This window comes from Balaenoptera physalus (assembly GCF_965194825.1).
Source record: "Balaenoptera physalus genome assembly, chromosome: 2".
Taxonomy (NCBI): domain Eukaryota; kingdom Metazoa; phylum Chordata; class Mammalia; order Artiodactyla; family Balaenopteridae; genus Balaenoptera; species Balaenoptera physalus.
This window is the reverse complement of record NC_138883.1, coordinates 47,187,738-47,207,011: the sequence shown is the minus strand read 5'-3', so window position 1 is coordinate 47,207,011 and position 19,274 is coordinate 47,187,738. Positions and strand designations below refer to the sequence as shown.

The following is a 19,274-nucleotide window of genomic DNA, read 5'->3' as shown; positions in this document are numbered from 1 at the left end:
GAGACTTCCCTGGCTGTCCAGTGGTAAAGAATTCACCTTCCAATGCAGGGGACTCAGGTTCAATCCCTGGTCGGGGAACGAAGGTCCCACATGCTGCAGGGCAACTAAGCCCGCATGCCACAACTACTGAGCTCGTGCGCCTCAACGAGAGAGCCCGCGTGCCATAAAACTACAGAGCCCATGTGCCCTGGAGCCCGTGCGCCACAACTAGAGAGAGAAAACCCGCACACCACAACTAGAGAGAAGCCCACACACTGCAACAAAAGATCCTGCATGCCTCAACAAAGATCCTGTGTGCCACAACTAAGACCTGACGCAGCCAAAAAAAACAAAACAAAACGAAAGGACAGGGGACTATAGGAATGAAGAAGACTAAGGGGATTTAATCTGGTGTAAAGTTTGAGGGAAGACTTTAATCTTTTAATCTTTAAAAAATTCTTAAAGACAAAAGCAGAAAGATTTAGGAAAACCAAGGTGTGATGGCTAATTTTATGTGTCAACTTGACAGGGCCGTGAGGTGCCCAGATACTTGGTCAAACATTATTCTGGGTGTGTCTGCGGGGTGAGATTAACATTCTGGATGAGATTAACATGAGACTGAGTAAAGCAGATTGCCCTCCCTAATGTGGGTGGCCCTCATCCAATCAGTTAATGAATTTAAACAATGTGTTTTAAATGTCTTTGTATCCTGGAGCTATTTTTTCTCATGTAATTAGGTCATGCCTTAGAATTAATATGATTTATCAGAAGTATGAAGTTACTGAATATTAAGCTAATAATTTATTAAAAATTTAAAATGATTACTGAAGTTTGACAACATTGATTTCATATTGCCACTCAGTTGGTAGAAGAATCTATCAACATATACATATCTGTATATAACCATATATATGTAGAAAAATCTATCAACTATATATAACCAGAGTTATATCAATAACTGGTTGCTGTAGAAAGGATAAATCTTGCAGATAAGTAAACAGTTATCCAGGAAGAGTGTGAGTTACCAGCCATTCAGTAAATAGTAGTAAATATGATGTCATAGTATTGGGAATAGTGAATATTGGTGAAAACAAAAGAAATAGAAAATGTGGCATTTTTCCACATAGAGCTTACAATCTAATCCTGAACCAGATCAAGTACCTTGACTACAACCACTAAAGGACCTTTAGAATAGTACAAATTTCAGCTGTGCAAGCTGAAACTCACATGGGAAGGGATGTGGGGCAAGAGTGCACAGAGTTAGGTGGGGTTAATTCACTCATGACATTTTTATTAAGAATAAATCAGGCTGAGGCATTCCTGTCAGCCCTGGGGATTCAGCAGTGAACAAGAGACACAGTCCCTCCTGGAGTTTAGGCTTACGACACAACTATGAGCTGGTAAACAAAAGTCATCCCCCAAATTAGTCAGTGATGCTTGTTATAAGTCTCACAGAGAAGAAGTCTGGGTGCTGTGAACATATATGAAGAAGGTTAGGAAAGGCTTCTTAGAAGAAGTGACGTTTCAGCTCTGACAGAAAGAAAGAGTAGGAATTGACCTGATTGAGAGAGAAATGGGAGAGACTTGTTACCCACAGAGGGAAGACCCCCATGTGGAAAAGAGATCAACACCTTTGGAGTATTGAAAGGTTAGTATGTGTGGTGCACGGTGAGCTAGAGGGAGAGCGAAACAAGATATGCTAGATGATGTGGGCCTTGAAGGATCCTAAAAATATGGGAAGGCCACAACAGGCTTCAGCAAAAGGATGACATGATCAGAAGTTCATTTTTAAAAGATGGGTCTACCATGTGGAGAATGGATTGTAGGAGAGGAAGAATGGAAACAAGATCAGCAGTTCAAATTGTTACAGTTGTGCAGGCATCAGGTAATAGTGGATAAGCCTGGGGTGTTAGCGGTGAACATGGAGAGAAGAGGAGGGATAAATACATTTGCTGCCAAGGTGAAATCAATGGAGTGATTACATGCAGGGAGATATGGAAAGGGAGGAACGAAAGTGGCTCCAGAGTTTTGGCTTGAGTATCTGGGAAGGTGGTAGAGTCATTTACTAATCTGTGGAAAAGGATAGAGGGGTTCGTTTTGAGAACAAGGTACGAATTAAACAGAGGATACCTCTTGAAGGAGTTGAGAAGTGAGAAAACACTCCATAAATAATGGAAGGAAATGGTATTGAAGGCCATGAAGGCAGAAAGAAGGCCATCAATACATGTGTCTGCTTGCAGAGGAGTGAATACAGAGGAGGAATCGATTGAAATGGAGAAAAGTGGAAGACCATCTCAAAAGAAAGTCAAATATACTTGAATTCAAACTGTTGTACCTAAGAAGAGATGGTACTGAAGACCACTGCTTAAAGGTTAGGTTAAAGATTTTCCTAATGCCTTGCTCAGGATGGATCCCATGGGCAGATAGGAGGGAGGCACCCTTTCCTAATTTGACACCCTGAGGACATCAAACAGTGACAAAAAATGAATAGAGCAAAATGCCACTCTAGGATATTCAGTCCTATCCAAATATTGGAATGGGGAAAGGGGTTGTAAATAGTGGGGAGAAGGACTCCAGATATGAGAAATCCTCTAGGAGTTGGTTTGAAAATAAGAACAACAGCAACAGTAATAGAAATGAATACAAGTACCATTCATTGAGGTTTTAATATGTGCTCACTAAGCACTCACCATGTTCAATCTCATTTAATTTGTGCAATCACTTTATGAGGTAGGCATATTTTAAATCTCCACTTGCAGTTAGAAAATAGACTTCAGAAACATAGTTAACTTCCCAAGCATCAAGCAGCTAAGAAGTGGCAGAGGCAAGATACAGGTTTAGATTTGATAAACTCTAAAATTCTTGTGCTTTACAGCTAATCACTCCAAATCATTTCTGGCCTCCAGAAACATCAGGAGCCCCAAGCTTTGTATCCATTCTAGGAAGAATCTGGAGATGGCTCTGAGCGACCCATCTATGCCAACCTTGTAGATCCATCTGGGGGCCCACTGCAGTGGAAATAGCTGCTTAGGGGTAAAGGATACATGAGACGACTGGACATAAGAATAGGGAAGGAATCGAAGCCTCGCCATTCCTTCCCTGCCCCCCGCCACCCCAAGTACTGCCACAATATCTATAATAAACCTCGATGCATTGATCACTGCCTTGGGTTTCATTCTCTGAATCTCTAGGGTAAGGAAGACTCTGTTCCGACAGCCCTCCTCCACCATCCCATATGCCTTCCGAGAAGTGGTAGCACTGGTAGAATGCCAGTGCACATGGGCTTCCCCACACACTACCCAGCCCTTTGTGAGGCTGGGGGAGGTCGAAGAGGATAAGGATGAGGACTGCGGAGGGACTTTTAGCTTAAACAGCCAGGAGACCACGGCATCCATGGAGGGTTGTGACTAGAAGCTAGAAAGTACAGAATTTAAACTATACTCCACTGGCCACAGGTAATAAATGACCTCCACTCGTTTCTCTTGTATGGAAATCCAGCTGATGGCATATATCACAGGAATGTCAAAAATGACTGTTTTGTGGCCTCAGCAATTTCATTGTTAAAAGCCATGCACCAAAGTAGAGGATGGTAATTATGGGAGAGAAGATGGGTTTTACCAAGACTAACTCAATCTAACATTGGGTCTTAACAAATCTTGAGTTTCAAACCCATTCCACTCATTGGGAGTCCACGTTTTCATGTCTTTGGAACACTCAGCTTCCTGCCACTATGGAAAAAGGACTTTAAAAGACTTACAAGGCTTCATAGACTTCAAATAAATCTTATGAAACAACATGTTCACGTGTTAAGTGTAAATGAGTCAGAAACATAAGGATTAAATTTCCCTTAAAATACACAGGGGTTTGAAAATGAAGGGAAAAATGCTAAGGGCAAAACGTGTTTTGGATTTTGGCAAACCCAAAACATTTGAAAAAAAATTGGTTTGATGTTTGATGAACCCTAAATACAGCAGAGTTTGCTCATCTCTCGTAATGAAGACCAATAGGCAATTTTTTGTGTGAGAACACAGAATCCCATCGGAGTGGCCTCTGGACTCCTCACTACTGTAGAACTTGACTGATTTTCATCTCACTAATTCACAAACTTCTTTACTCAAACGATGGTTGGTGGTCTCTCCCACACGAGTTCTCAGCAAAGACATAATAAGAGAATGCTGGAGAAGACGTCTGGGATTACTAAGACTTCATTAGTCTTATAAAACGCACTTCAGGGCATAACCACTGTACAATAAAACATTAACATAAATCATTAAAATGGAACCATGCCTTGTCAAGATAAACAAGAGGAGTGTATTTTATGTGGCATTGTCCTTATTTCTTTAACTTGGTTCATTCACTTGCTAATTTGCAAAACTGAACAATCAGACATTCTGTGGTATGAATTAAAGCAGTGGGATTACTCCATTCATAGATTTCCCATCAATACCCCTGATTTCTATCCAAGTTTCTAAAGTTGTAAAGCTGGGAACAGTCTGGTGGATGCTTTAAGGTCGTGGCAGTACTATTTTTCCTCCTGAAGTGTTTCTGGGGGCTATGAGAGATCAGAATTGGAAATGTCATTTTTGCCCCTTCAAAATCTTAGATCTTTGATGGGCAAACAGTGGCTCCCCCATTAAAACTATTCTCTCTGTGGTTATTTGTGTTGGCTTTTGATTTAAACTGAAATTTCTTTATCCTTATACTGCTCTGCTAGTCAGATTTGTGTGACTTTTAAAAGACTCTTTCATAATGTGTATCAGGAAATGTTTCAAAGACAGGTTGCTATAAAAATAGCAACAAGAGGCACCATGGATTGAGCAAGTGCTACGTGCCAGCCCTGTGCTAAGCTCATTGCATATCCTACACTGTAGAAAGTTCTATGACGGAAGTGCGATTATCTCCATTCTGCAGATGAAGAAATGGAGGTTCAGTGAATTAAGTCATGGTGGTAGAGTGGCTATTTCAACCATTCATTTATTTAATAAACACTTGTTAAACCATTGATTTGTGTCAGGCATTATTCTAGGTGTTGGGGATATAATGATGAATAAGATATCTCCTGCCCTCACAGAGTTTATATTCTAGATGGAAGAAGACCTTTCTTTCCTGAGAGCCTGTTCTTGACTGCTGTACCCATTCTAGGTGGTTTTTAGGTGTAGAGGGACAGGAATAAAAACTTTATATTGATTTCTTTGGGATTTGGCTCATATGAGAGTGTTTAGTTACAGGAACAAGGCTGTTCATGGGATATTGTTCTCCAGATAGAAAAAAGTTGCCAAAGAAGGAAAGAAAACTTCTTATGAAGAAGTTACCCTTCTCCATTTTGCAAATTAGGTTACTCTAAATTTAAAACTGTTTCTAAATACATTGATATGGACTTGGACCTTGAGTTTTTAAGAACTGATTTTAAGAACTGTAGGTCTGGAGGATGTTCTCTCTTGCCTTACGTGTCCAGTTGAAAAAGAACTTTGCTTTATATCTGTTAGCAAGTACTTGCTGGCATCCTTGTGACTTTCCTAACTGACTGATTTGAAATTTTATTGATTTGAGGGTAAATTGTCAGTGAAAAAAAATTTAACCCAGAAAGCTTTGGACTGAATACCTCAGCTAAATTTTTAAAACGTTTTAGGGTTTAAGAATTTGGGGATGGAAAAGGACCAAGACCAACCCTCTCACTTTATAGAAACTGGGAAACTGAGGATAGAGATTTGAAATACACATAGCCCTCATGAGGGCAGGCCTGGTCTAAATCTCATATGAAAGAAGCAATAGAAATTTTTCTTAGACTAAATTTTACTGATTACTCACATGTTCTCTGTGAGTAAGGGTAAGGAGTTACCCTTACACTTAAGATTGAGATAATATTATCTAGAAACTCCATTCCCTGTTTGTGGAGAGTAGAGTACCTTTCCCAAGTTTTCTGCAAATTTCCAAGGGCTCACATTCCCATGCGCACCTCTGGTTCCAAGTTCCCACGTTAGTTCTGTTTGTGGTTGGTCATGTTATTCCTCACATTATATTCCTATTCCATAGTGTGTTGACCTACACTTGGAACTCTGAGCTTTTACTTAATTCCACCGCTTACACACAAAGAAAGACCCAAACAAACAAACAAACAAACAATTTATATGAAGTCTTTATGTATTTATCAGACTTCACTGAGGTTTTGGTAAGATGGAGAGGGTTTAATTTTGCAACATCTTAACATGGAATATTGGACATCCTTAATCTTAAAATTATCCTTGTCCCTTTCAACAAGTAAGGCTCAGTCTCCAGCCATGTTGCCCCAAAAGTTCTTTCTTTCTCTTCCTGCTCCTACTTCCTTTTCTATCTCCTTCCTCTTGGAACAAAAGCCAAGTTCTTCCATGGTCTCTATTATTTTTTAATTGAGATACAATTCACATGCCATGAAATTCACCAAAGTGAAAAATTAATTTTTTTTTAGCATATTCACTAAGTTGTGCAACAATCACCAATACCTAATTCCAGAATATGTTAATAACCCCAAAAGGAAACCCCATATCCATTAACGATTCTCATTTCTCCAACCCCCCAGCCCCTTGCAAACATTAATCTACTTTCTGTCTTTATGGATTATCTATTCTGGACATTTCATATAAATGGAATCATACAACATATAGTGTTTGGGGTCTGGCTTCTTTCACTTAGCATAGTGTTTTTAAGTGTCATCCATATTGTAGCATGTATCAGTATTTCTTTCCTTTCTGTGATTAGCTAAAATTTCATTGTATGGCTATAACTCATTTGTTTATCCATTCACCAGTTGATGAATGGATGTTTTTAATATTATAGCCATCCTAGTACATGTGCAGTGATATCTCTTTGTGGTTTTGATTTCCATTTCCCTAGTGGCTAATGATGTAGAGTATCTTTTCATGCGCTTATTGATATTTGTATATCTTCTTTGAAGAAATGTCTATTCAAATCTTTTGTCCATTTAAAAAATTGAGTTATCTGTCTTTTTAAAATTTTCAAGTTGTAGTGTTCTTATATATTCTGAATGTTAGCCCCTTATCAGAAGTGTGATTTGCAAACATTTTTTTTTCCATTTTAGGGGTTGGCATTTCACCTTCTTGACAGTGTCCTTCGAAACCCCCAAGTTTTTGATGTCGTTGACGTCCAGTTTATCTATTTTTAATTTGGTTGCTTTGCTTTTAATGTCATATCTAAGAAACCACTGCCTACTCCAAGCTTACAAGGATGTACACCTGAGAGGACCTGAGAGGGCTCCTCAGCCAATAGCTAGCTAGAAAATGGGGACTTCAGTCCTAACACCAGAAGGAAATAAATTCTTCCAACAACCAGTGAGCTTGGAGAGGACCCTGAACCAGCCCTGCCACCCACCCCCCTCCAAGAGAACTGAGGCTTCAGCTGACACTTAGATTTCTGCCCAGTGGACCTCACACATTTGGCAACAAAATAATTCCCTAAATTAGCGATTTTGACGTATGATTCTGTGTAGTGTTGATAATCTTGCTAGGATACCCAAATGTTAGGTTTTTCTAGCATTATCCACTAATTTTTTCTGGCACATTTTCCAGGTTCTGATTATTCAGTATAGCATATAGGTCTTTATAAATATGTACTACTAAAATACTAAAAATAAATAAAATAAAAACCACTACTAAAATACTCTTCCTTGGTAAATACTACTAAAATAAAGAATAACTTATGATTTCAGGAATTCACAAGAATTTCTGGGAATTCTGATTTCTTGTTTCCTAAAGCTTAATATCTGTTGGGAATTTGGAAACATTGTTTAGTGTTGCTATAAGGATTAAATAAACGAATGAATGTGAAGGGCTTAGGCCAGGGCCTGGATGCGGAAAGTGCCGATACACGGTACTCATGCTTAAGACACTCTGGTCTTAGACATAAATAACAGGAACATCAAATTGACTATTTGGGCATTTATGGATTTAATTGACTGCATTTTAATCTGAATTTACATAGCACAGATGAGAGGAGAGTAAGGGAATTTAAAGCAACTGGTTAAGAAGAAATCGAAAGGGATTTGTCTTAAAGGTGGATCAGCAACCTGAAGATTTTTTGCCTCGTGGGGTAGTTTGATGCATTAAAGAATTTATTGAAAGGAATCATCATGATGTATAGTAAAGCCACTTGATGGAGCTTAAAGAAAGATGAGACAATGAGAAAGCAAATGATAACCTTCCCCCCGAAACCCATGTCTATCTTCTTGTAAGAGAGAGTGAACTGAGTTTGAACAGTTTGATCTGATTTGATTTGCTTGTTAGTAATAGAAAAATACTTTGCAGTACCTAACAAGCAACACGATCTTTATAACTTAACCACAGAAGCCATATCTACTCTTCCTCTACTTGCGAGGAGGAGGGGATTGGGCTGCAGTTCAGATGGAGGGAATAGAACAAAGAGATAAAATGGATTGAGCTTCAGGGTCTTAACTTCCTCCATTTCCACTAGAATATCCTCTCTTCTATCCATCCAGCCATGTTATCCCCTCAAATCTACCTAAAAATTCAACTTTCCCTGGAAAAAGTATCCCTGACTGACCTCATCTTTCTTTTCCATTTTCACTTAGCCTTCGGGGACTTTGCCCCTCGTTTGTGTATTTCCATCTTCAAGACCTTCTGTATTCTTTGGTCTGTGGGAGCTATTTCCCCCCATTAGATTATGGGGTCCTGCGACAAAACAAGTCTTTTGTGTGTTTGTTTTTAATTTTCAATTTATAGTGTCCCACACAGGTGTCATTTAATTGGAGGGCATCTATTCACTACAAATGTGTCCCAAATAAGGGTTAATGGTACATGGTGAGAATGTCAATTTAACAAGTAGGGAATGCTTTTTTTCAGTTAGGTCAAGATTCTCACTCAGTATGAGGCTCCCATTTTTCTATGCAATTCCAAGTAGCATATTTTCCCTCTACAGTCATTAAATCTTTGCTGTTCTCGGACTCCCAAGCTCTCCTAACACCCATTATATTCCTAATACAAATGAGAGCTTGACGAGAACATAAATTGACAGATTGGAGATATTTCAACACATGGCAACCCTTGTTCTTAGAAATAACATAGTTGTCATATTTCACTGGACAAGTGATGGGATTCAAGAATCCCCCAAAAGATTTCTTTTACAGCTAAGTCTATTTTGGTAATTTTGGAGTTTTCTAGCTCCTGCTGAATGAATTTGATGGAGTTTCACCATCTTAGGAGTTTGGGGTTCTAGGAGCTGATTATGCTGTCTTTGCCACTCTTGGGTCCCAAGTGTGGGACACATAGGGTACATTTTAGCAGGTGTCAGCAAACCCCACACATGTGGTTTCTTTCCCCTACCCTTTACACAAACAAAAAGTATTTCCATTCGTATTAATTCAGTCTTGAACTTATTTTAGAAGCAGCTGGGAAAAGCCACATTTATCTTTGTCGTTATGCAACCGGCTGAAAATTAAGGAAATCATGTGGTTAGATGATTGCTGAAAAGACCCAACTCATTAGAGATGGGCAAACCTTGAAAGGATTGACTAGGTTCTGAGAGAGCTCCTGAAGTTTGGCTACTTCTCTGAAAGGTAATCAAATTAATAACCTGTACACAGTGGAACAGGATCTCTCGGAAGGTTATTGCCCCATGAGATTATCATCCTTTCACATATAATTGTCTTTCCCAGTGAGGGTTCCGTCATGGGAGAGTTCAAACCAATAGCATTATGCTGTGACTTCTGGCAGTCTCCTTCCCCACCCCGACCCTGCCTTTCCTTTCTCAGAAATGGTTGGCCCATTGTCTGAGCAACAGCAGAAGATTCAGAACAAGAAAAAGCCCACAGGATCCAAACCTTTATTGCTATTTTGTGGGGATGGTGTAAGTAAAATATGATGCTGATGCTGACGATGACTGCTACTCTAGAGAAAACCTTCTAGGTGACTTTTAGAACAAAGCATTAGACATGATCTCCAATGAGAGGACTTTCTAGGCCTATGGCTCGTGATAACTTCAAAGTGAGGTCTGTGCACAGAGGGAGGCACTGAGAACATTAGAGACCAAAGTGTTATATGACCTCAAATGTTTCTCTTGCTTGCTTTCTCTCTCTCTTTTTCTTCTGCGCCTGACAAATAGCCTCTGGAAGGCTTATTCCATTAAGGAAGTTCAAGAACTATTGAATTTTCCTATTATTAAAACACTATCTTTCAACATGGTTTACAGCCGTTTCTTTCACTAGAGTAAAATGAGTCCAGAGTGGGAAGTAGCCAGCATGTGACAGAGCCCACCAAGCAAGACTGCTTGATTTGCCCTTCATCGTCCAGATATCTCTGTGCTGTCACTGTCATGTAAAACTGCAGATACTTTCATACTTTCATAAATGCCAGTATCACAAATCAAGTAGACTTTCTTTTAGATGTAAGTGTCTTTTGGTTTGCTAGTAGGCATTATTTCTAATGTATTTGCTCGAATCTTCAGATGTGTAGCCATTTGGGGCCATGAAACTTCACATCTAATTACTTTGAAATTTGGTACCCTTTTATACTTGGAAAACAACAATGAAAACATTGTCCAATTCTATTCAAAATGAAAATATCCCTCAGTAATTTGATTTGCAGGAAACGAAAAGTATTATCAACAGAATATGCTTTTCAAAAATTTATAATCCTTTAAATAGGCAAATCCTTTCTCCGGGATTAGTAGTGTGGTTTGTGTCCTAGGTGCCAAATCCTATTCTCTGATTCAATCCTCAGATCCTTTCTAACAGTGCCTATATTGATTTCAGACCCAGTTTGGCTTAAGAATCTGAGGACAGAATTTGGTCCTGTGTTTCGAGGTCCTTAATAAGGATTTCTTTAAAAATGGAGTTTATCTAAAACATAGCCTTTAGTTCCAAAAGCTAAATTCTGATGTCTCAATGAATATAACAGATGTGCTTAATTTCTAGGTCATCTTTGGTTTTCTCCATGTCTAGTTAAACTTACACTTCTCTGATCTGGAGGCACAATCTAGAAGGTTGATGCTGAGCTCCAAAAATTACTGGTGACTCTGAGTGTTTCCTTAATCCCAAATATTGCCCCGGAATATGTGTATAATTGATCTCCCTACTGTATTTTTAGTGTTCTAGGGACTTGTCCTTTTTGAACACAATGTATATGTAAATGTATATTGTACATATTTATCTTCACAGAGGTCAGATGCTCTCTGTAACGAGGAGTGTAACTGGCGTTCTGCACCTCTAGGAAAGATGAAAATAAGTTCTCTTAATGATGATACAGAGATATGAAGACAGTAAAAATCCTAAGTTGACTTTTTGAATCACTAAACAGTGTTCACATTACAAGGAGCACAGTTTTACTAAATGTGTTCTATGTTAATTATTTGACAAATGATTATCTGTGTATGGTATAAAGCAGAAGATTTGTTTAAAATCAGGATACATCATTCCCTACCTAGAGGAGCTAACAGAATTTGCTGTACCTGTCTCACAAACTTTTGTCTGAGAAAAAAAAATATATTCAGAAGTTCTCAGAAATGTAATATGTGCTATATTAATTCAAGAAACCAGAGAGCAGAGAGGTAGTAAGAGAATCATCAAAACATGGCTATATTATGAATACCTAAGTAGAAGAGAATCTTAAAACGAAAGTCAAGAGATTACAGTACAGTTAACCATAGTGTATATGCAATATGCATAATAAAAACGTTTTTGAATGGGTATTGTGAGCCCAGAACAGCAAAAATATGTATAGGAATTGTGTTGATTAATTCTCAGAACTACCCTGTGAAGTATGATCATTGTACACCTAAAGAAAAGGAAACTTAGTTAACATAGAAAAACTTGTCCAAGATCATGCAACTGAGTGACTCAGGCTGGATTTGAACTCATTTGTGTCAAACTCCAATCCCCATGATCCTAACTAAGCTATGTGCCTCTTTCACCCCGCTCACCTCACCCCTGCTCAGTCCTTGTCTCCCAGTAACGTGCTCTGTACATCCCCCCTCTCTGCTCTGTCATTAGTTCTAACCATCTCCTAGTGCACAAATCCAACAATTTCTTGGTCTCAGTCCTTGAATTCTCCGTTACTTGCCTGAAAGGTAATGAAGATAATGCATGGGCTTGATACAGCATTTGCAAAATGATGGTAATAATATAGAAACTGCTTCAGACATAATGTTCAGAGGTTCAGGATCGAGGTTAGGAGCTCATGCTGTGTGACCTTGGATAAGTTATTCACACAGCTATGGCCCATCCTCCTCAGCTGTAAGGCATCAATGATAATAGTACTTGCCTCATTGGAGTGTTGGAAAACTTTGCTAGGGCAATGCCTTTAAAACCGTTATCACTGTGCTTGGCTTGTAACTACCATTCAATAACCATTATTCTGCAGCAGTGTATATTTGTTAGAATTATTATGTAAAAATATGCTGTGTAAACTCTTCTTTCTCCTTGAAATTCTCTCTCTCTTTGATCTCTGTAAAATGACCCTCTTTTGTTTTGCTGCCTCTCTGATGATTCTCTCTTATCTTCTAGCTTCTCTGCTTTCTGCCCCTGTGCACATTTTTTTCAAGGCTTGATTCTTGGCCCTTTTTTCTTTGCCACCTCCAGGATCTCACACTCCCCAGATACCCATCTGATAATAATGCCCTGTCCTTCCCCCTTGTGCCCACCAAGCCAACCACGTCACTATGTCCTCACTACACCCTGGAATTCCGCCATCTGCACCCGTTCCCCACCTCTGTCTTTACTTCCTCATTTCCAGCCTGGGTTGGCTGGACAAATCCTTTCATGTGAAAATCTCTCCTCTACAGACTTGGCTCTTCCAAGCCTGTGATCTCCATATGCCCTATCTTTAACCATTCCAGAAGGCGGGTCATTCCTGGAGGTTGTACTTGGATTCACCACAAATCCCTGCTGTTGCATCTCAGTTGGGTGTCCAGGGTTAATTGGATATCCTTTTATTCATGTCTAGTTAATGCCACATCATATTCCCCATAGTAGCATTTCTAAATTTTTCCATTTTCCTGAAGTCTCCAAAGAAACTTCTATACCCTCATTCCTATTTCTTTACCGCGAACATCAAGGACATCTGACCTGAGCTCCCTCACATTCACTTTTTTCCACCTCACAATTGCTCTACCAGTGTTGTTAATCTTATCCTCCTTTATCTTCCTCTGAATTCTCCTTCACCAATTAGACTCTCTACTTACTATACATTTTCAATCTTGCCTTCTCTAGTGCCTCCTTGTAATCACGTGTGTTTCCCATATAGTGAAAACTTTTTTTTTTTAACCCCTCTAACCTCTCCAGGTATCACCCTCCATGTTTCCTTCCCCTTGCTTTCATATTTCCCCAGAGAAATGTGTCCTTCATAACTTTCCTGAAGTGCATGACCTTGTCACATGCCCCCTTTTCTATGTTTTTTTTCTTCCATTAGCATCCATGGCACCTCATGGTTCTGTCTTCTTAATTGATTCCTCTTCTATTTAGTCTAATTTAATTCAATCAACATGTATTCACCATTCATTTATTTCAACTGAGGTTGAAGAAGCAAGACACTTTCCGGCTAATTCTGCCAATATGGGATATGGCTGATAGTAGCACTGCCACCAAATTATCAAGGTTTCCTTTCTCTAAAACGAATTGACTTGGAATAATGAATTATGTCCTCTCCAACTCCAGGACTTGAAGATTTGGTTGATGGTGATGACAATCACCACTGAAATAACCTCACAAAATCTGCTTTGTGCATGTGTAACAGGCATGGTTATGCCGGGTACATCTTATTTTAACAAACACTACATCCTGTGTGTAACCTGCTAGGTATTATTCCCAGTGCTTTACAAAAATTAACTCACTGAATCTTAAGTGGGTTACACCGTCCTGCAGATAATGAATGAAGTACCTATTGAAATAAAGCACAAATTGCTATTGTTGTTTTACTGATCTAATATTGTTTTTAGTTGGATGGTCTTTATTACAAAGTGTTTGATTTCTCTTCTATTTAATGGAGAACTTCTCTTTGGTGGATGTATATATTCTCTTTTATTTTGTTCTTTAAAAAATAAAATTTAAAAAGCAAAAAACCCAGTGGGTATTATGATTAACCCCATTTATGAAGTAGATATTATGATTAATTCCATTTTATAGATGAGAAAACTTAGAGACATTTAAATAACTAATCCAAGGTTGTATAGCCAGCAAGCGACCCAGCTGGAATTGGAACCCAAGCAGTATGGTTCCAGATTCAGTGCTGCATAAGTACTCAGTAAATGATTATTGGATGAAAAAAACACTTGAAGAAGTTATTTTCTGACTACTTCCAAAAGCTAATTTAAGATTTTTACTTTCATTTAAATTATTTCTAATATTTTGCATGTTCTTGCTGCTTCCCTTAATCACTTGAGAAAAAACTGTCCTTAAAATCTGGATGTGGAAGTGTGTCAGTGGGACAAAGTAAGTAGATCTCCAGATAACAAAACCATTTCAGAATTTCCTTTTGCATTCTTGTTCTCATTTTAGGCACACCTGGCATGGCATTATTGGGGGATCTTTCGAGAAGGTACCGTGCAGGAACGGTTGTCCTCTCTAGGGAACTCTGTGGTTGCTACTTCTTCAGCAGGTCTCACCACACAGACTCCATCCCGTAGGTACTGTGGTGGCCGTAAATCCTGTTGTGTTGGCACTGCTGTCAGGAAAAGGTTAAGACATCCTATGCCAAGTGGCCTTTTTTGTGTGTGCATGTATTAGCTGTTATTCCATCTTGTTTGTATACCATGCATAAGTACCCGGCAATTCTCAAATCTTTTAAGCATCAAGGAGTTCCTGTCTGGGTAGAGAAGACTGATCAGAGTGATTCACCATCTTTCGGCTGATCACTGCTTATTCTGTTATATTATTCTGTCCTAGAATTATTTTCTGACCACACATATGAATGGTGTGAACCAGACATGTTTGTATTTTCTAAATCATTCATGGCATCTTCATGTTTGTTCCACTGCCAATGATAATTATATGACAGTTTTCTTTCCTGATTTTTCCATGCTATAAATATTTCTTCAGTAAGATTCCCTGTGATGATCATTGTTTGAGATCCAGGAACCAGGTAAAGCAGAAACCTAGTTCAATTCATCTATAATCCTAAATGCTGCCAAACTTAAAAAATAAGATTTCTGGTAGTTTCTGCTCATCTAAATATCTGCTATATGAGATACAAAGGAAGCACATTTAATAACATCACTAACTTTTTGTGAAGAGCAGAATATAATTTAAGGAAAAGCTTTTACAGTAGTATAGCAAACAATTATATAAAGGTTATAATTACAGTAAACCTAATCATCATTATTCTATCCTGTATTATTATTTAAATTTTTATAAACCTGTGTGCATTTGAAAAAAATATAACATTCTTCCTAAGTTATCTAGGAAATGCACTTTCTCTTAATATTTGTGTTAGTAGTCAAACTCTATTATAGTTACCTATAAGAAAGTTATTAATTTTTTATACAAATTACTAGCTATTATAATCATGAATAATTAGTAAGGCATTTTACTTTTACAATGATAAATATATTTCATATTTGAATTGAGAGATATTATATTAGCAGATAAAGCAAATAAAGTAATTTTTTTTCCTCTAATGATATTTAGCCCACTGACCCACAGTTGAAAGTTAATATTGAGATATTAAAATTGTCTAATTATGTCTAATCTGCTTTTGGTGTCAAAATATGAAATGAATTTTATGAAATGATAGTGTTGTCCTTTCCAACATACTTACTTAGCAAATTAAAAAGTTGGCACCTCTATTAAAAAAAGTAATCCAAATGTCACGTTTTGGTCATCTTACTAGTGCTGTTATGCTCAATGGATATGATTGTAAGACACAATCACAGGGTCACTAATCATTTACAAGTTCCAGGATAGTGAAAAATAATATTGAAGTAGACATTCAGCTACTTGGTCTTCTAGAACCTGATGCTGAAGGTAATGCCAAATACAAGATTGAGCCTGAATCCTGAAGTTTAGTGCATATTTAACATTTGTCTTTTTCCTTCCCAAATCCATTACTTCCCTCTTATTCTAAGTCTTGATTCCCTTGGTGTTTTTATTCCTAGGTGATCTGTCTTTTTTCTCAACTCCTGTAGATCTTATGAGAGGCCCCACTCATTTAACATTTAATCGTTATACTATTTATTTGTAACATTTCTAGGTCCAGTGTCTTGCCTGTCATTTAATTTTTGTGTGCATACTTCTACTATCCCCAGATCAATAATAAACTCCTTGAGGTTAGGCACGGACATTACTTTCTTTAGATCCCCTACAGCCCTTAGCTCTGTGTTTTGTGAATGAGTAAATGAATGACATAATTCAACCTTTACAGAGCATCCAGAGCAGAAGAGTTGTTGGGTCTGTCTTGTGGAGTGGAAGTTCTAGTGCCAGAGAGATTTTGCCAAGCTTACCATCCCATGAATTAGAGTGGAATGAGCAAGCTGGCCTAAAGCTGAGTCCCCCGTGACATATCCATATGCTTAGATCTTGTGGCATGGGAAATCCACAGCTGTTGGATAACAAACGCAACTTAGTAAGTGCTGGGTCTGTGCATATATACTCTGTTTCAGAGCATCTCTTGATAAATAACATGTATATGGGTTCATATACTCCAATTAAATATAAGTGAAAGTGACAGAGCCAGGGTTTGAACTTAAGCAGTTCAGCTCCAAAGTTCCAGTTTTTAATTGCTACACTACATTGCCTCTTCCTGATGTATACATAGTGCAATCATCATCTAACCCTCATGGCTCTAATAGCTAGAGAGATCAGCCTAAAATCCTAGGCAGTGCCACAGTGCCCCGACAGGGCCCAAATACTTATTTTCTAAGACCACCAAAACTAGTCCTGGAGTGAGGATGATGTGTAGCCTCGAAGTGAAGTTCTGGAAGAAGCTAAGGTACCCTCAGGTATGTGGGGTGGTTCAGAGTTGGTCTGAAAGGATAGCTGAGAGTCAGTCTGCCCTGTCTGTAGAGTGACCGTATAATTTACCATCCAAACTAAGATATTTTTGAGTGTGAAAGGAAATTCTGTAATCATCATGATGAAACTGCAACTACAAACCGATACTCTCCCAGGCAGTCTTTACTGGCTGAGTCTGCCAAAATCTCTGAGGAAAGGGGAAGAAAAATGTAAGTAAACTGTGTTAATGTGGGAAGTCAATTATCTGAGGGAGAATAAAGTTGGGGTAAGAGCATTATACCTAGAACAGAAATCAAATGCAGTTAATAATGTTTAGAAAAGAATCGGGCAAATACGTATGACAGAAAGAGGCAAAAAAGTATCTAGACACACAGAACAATATGGTAGTTTGTGTGAGGGTGAGAATAAGTCAGGGGAACAAAGGAAGCTGAGAATGGATTTCAAAAAACCATTTGGGAAGTGAGGCCCAGATTGATCTAATATCGGGTGCGGACATCATTGCCGTACCTTCTTGGGTTCAGGATTTCCCCTATTTTTATTGGATGATGTGCAGATATATCTTCTCAGCTGGCTGAGTTTTCTGAAACCTCCAATGAAGGAACAATAGATGTAAGTAAACTTGGAAAACTTAGGAAGCCAACTATCTGAAAGAGGATAAGATTGGGACAAGACCAGTACACCCAGGAACTAAAAATGAATGCAGTCAATGCTGTTAAGGTAAGAAGTGGGTGAGTACATATGAGAAGAGAGCTGAGATCCAAATGCATGTTGAATGTGAGTCAGCAGTTCATTTCCAGATCTAAAGTGACAGGAATTTGACTTCACAAATTTGAAAGAAAACTCTGATTGCTCCAAGACTTGCCAAAGGACCTTATGAGAGCAGTATGCAGTTCTGACTTCTACAATTTTAAAAGATGCAAAGAATTAAAAGTCCAGAAAAGTATTACCAGATAGATTAGAGTGGTGGGAGCATGGCCTCTTACGGAATTTAGTGGAGAGAGAGAGAAAGCTAAGGGTTGATTTCACGGTTTTCAAGTATCATAAATAATATAGATACTCATTTGGCTTCTCCACAGTAGACTATAAACAAGAAATGAGCTGACACTGCAGCAAAAGATATGTTAGTAATGCTTAAGGAAGAACTTTTTTGACCAAATACTGGGGCAAGGAAGTGCTGAAATGTCTGACCCTGTAATCTTTTTATGATAGGACAGAAGATCACCAGTCCTGAGTTGTCATTATACGTCGTATTTGATCTAGGAGGTCCTGAGGGGTGAGTGGAGGAATCTGAGACAGTGTGAAGTTGTCTCTTGACAGATCTGGAAGTTCTGAAACTGGTTGGAGGGGAGAAGGAAAAGTCAAAGTCAATTAACCATTAAAAACAATAACACGATCTCTATCCCTGGGTCGTGGATGTGTTGAGATGATTCCTGACATGGGGCAGGATCGGGGAGCCTCCACTGCTGAAATCCAGATGGTGACACTCTGACATTGCCCTGTGACTTCACCAATTATTCCTCTTCATTCTACTCTAATCCCAGGTGATTAACCTGGGTGGAGGCCCTGCCTTCAGCTGTGAGTTGAGCATCACTTCTCCCTTTTGAGCTAGGAAGAGCAGCTTCTGTAGCTGTCCCTCCCAGAAACTCCACAAAGCTTCCTTAAGCCCCAGAGGCTTTCTCTGTCTGGTCAGAGACCCAAGACAGATGTTTACTGTGGTCTTGTTTGGTACCCTGTTCTTCCATTAGGAGAGAAGGAATGCCCTTACATCAGGGCAGCATCCAGCATTGAATCATCTTCAGTTAATGTTCAATTAACTGATGTAGCAGGACCCCTGAAACCTTTCTTGCCATCACAGAACACCAGGTAGAGCTCCACATCCAGACTCTCTAGGCCCTCTGACCACTAGACTTGAACCTCCCTCACTCAGATGCTGAAGCCCAGAATCTGCAGAACCAGAACTACACAGCTGTCCACAGCACCGAGGGGCTGGTCTCCTTAGGTGGATATGCTATTTTCTGCTTGTTAGGAAGGCAATATAAATGGAGAAGATGTCACTGAAGATTCATGGTTTGTCATTGAGAAGTACGTCAGCAGGAAAGAAAGGATGTACAAACTTACCTCTTGTGATGGGGGTCTGTGCATAGTCACCCTGATATTTACTCTGAAACCACTAGATTGAGTAAAAACGGGGAAATGTAGCATTAATCGAGCTCTTTACTCCATGATGTGGCTCTCAGAAAGGAATCCTACTGCGTCTAGATCCAAGGCACTGTTTTTGTCCCTATGGTCAGCACTAGATGTGCTGAGCTCAGTGGCCACTATGCTCTTATGTAGGCACTGGAGATAA

The 19,274-nt window shown here is 38.9% G+C and overlaps 1 long non-coding RNA gene and 1 pseudogene across 4 annotated transcripts in view; one reads left to right on the top strand and one right to left on the bottom strand.

The window, feature by feature from the left end:
• LOC309655367 (nuclear cap-binding protein subunit 2 pseudogene) overlaps nucleotides 1-19,274 on the bottom strand; it is a 388,523-nt pseudogene that overhangs the window by 290,525 nt on the left and 78,724 nt on the right. The window lies entirely within an intron of this gene.
• Nucleotides 241-3,154, top strand: LOC309654737. Of its 3 annotated transcripts, none has more exons than XR_014260422.1 (3): nucleotides 241-1,627; nucleotides 2,220-2,350; nucleotides 2,922-3,154. It is a non-coding gene; the product is annotated as an uncharacterized lncRNA (long non-coding RNA). The 3 variants fall into 3 exon arrangements; XR_014260423.1 differs by having other exon boundaries at nucleotides 2,886-3,154; XR_014260424.1 differs by having other exon boundaries at nucleotides 2,855-3,154.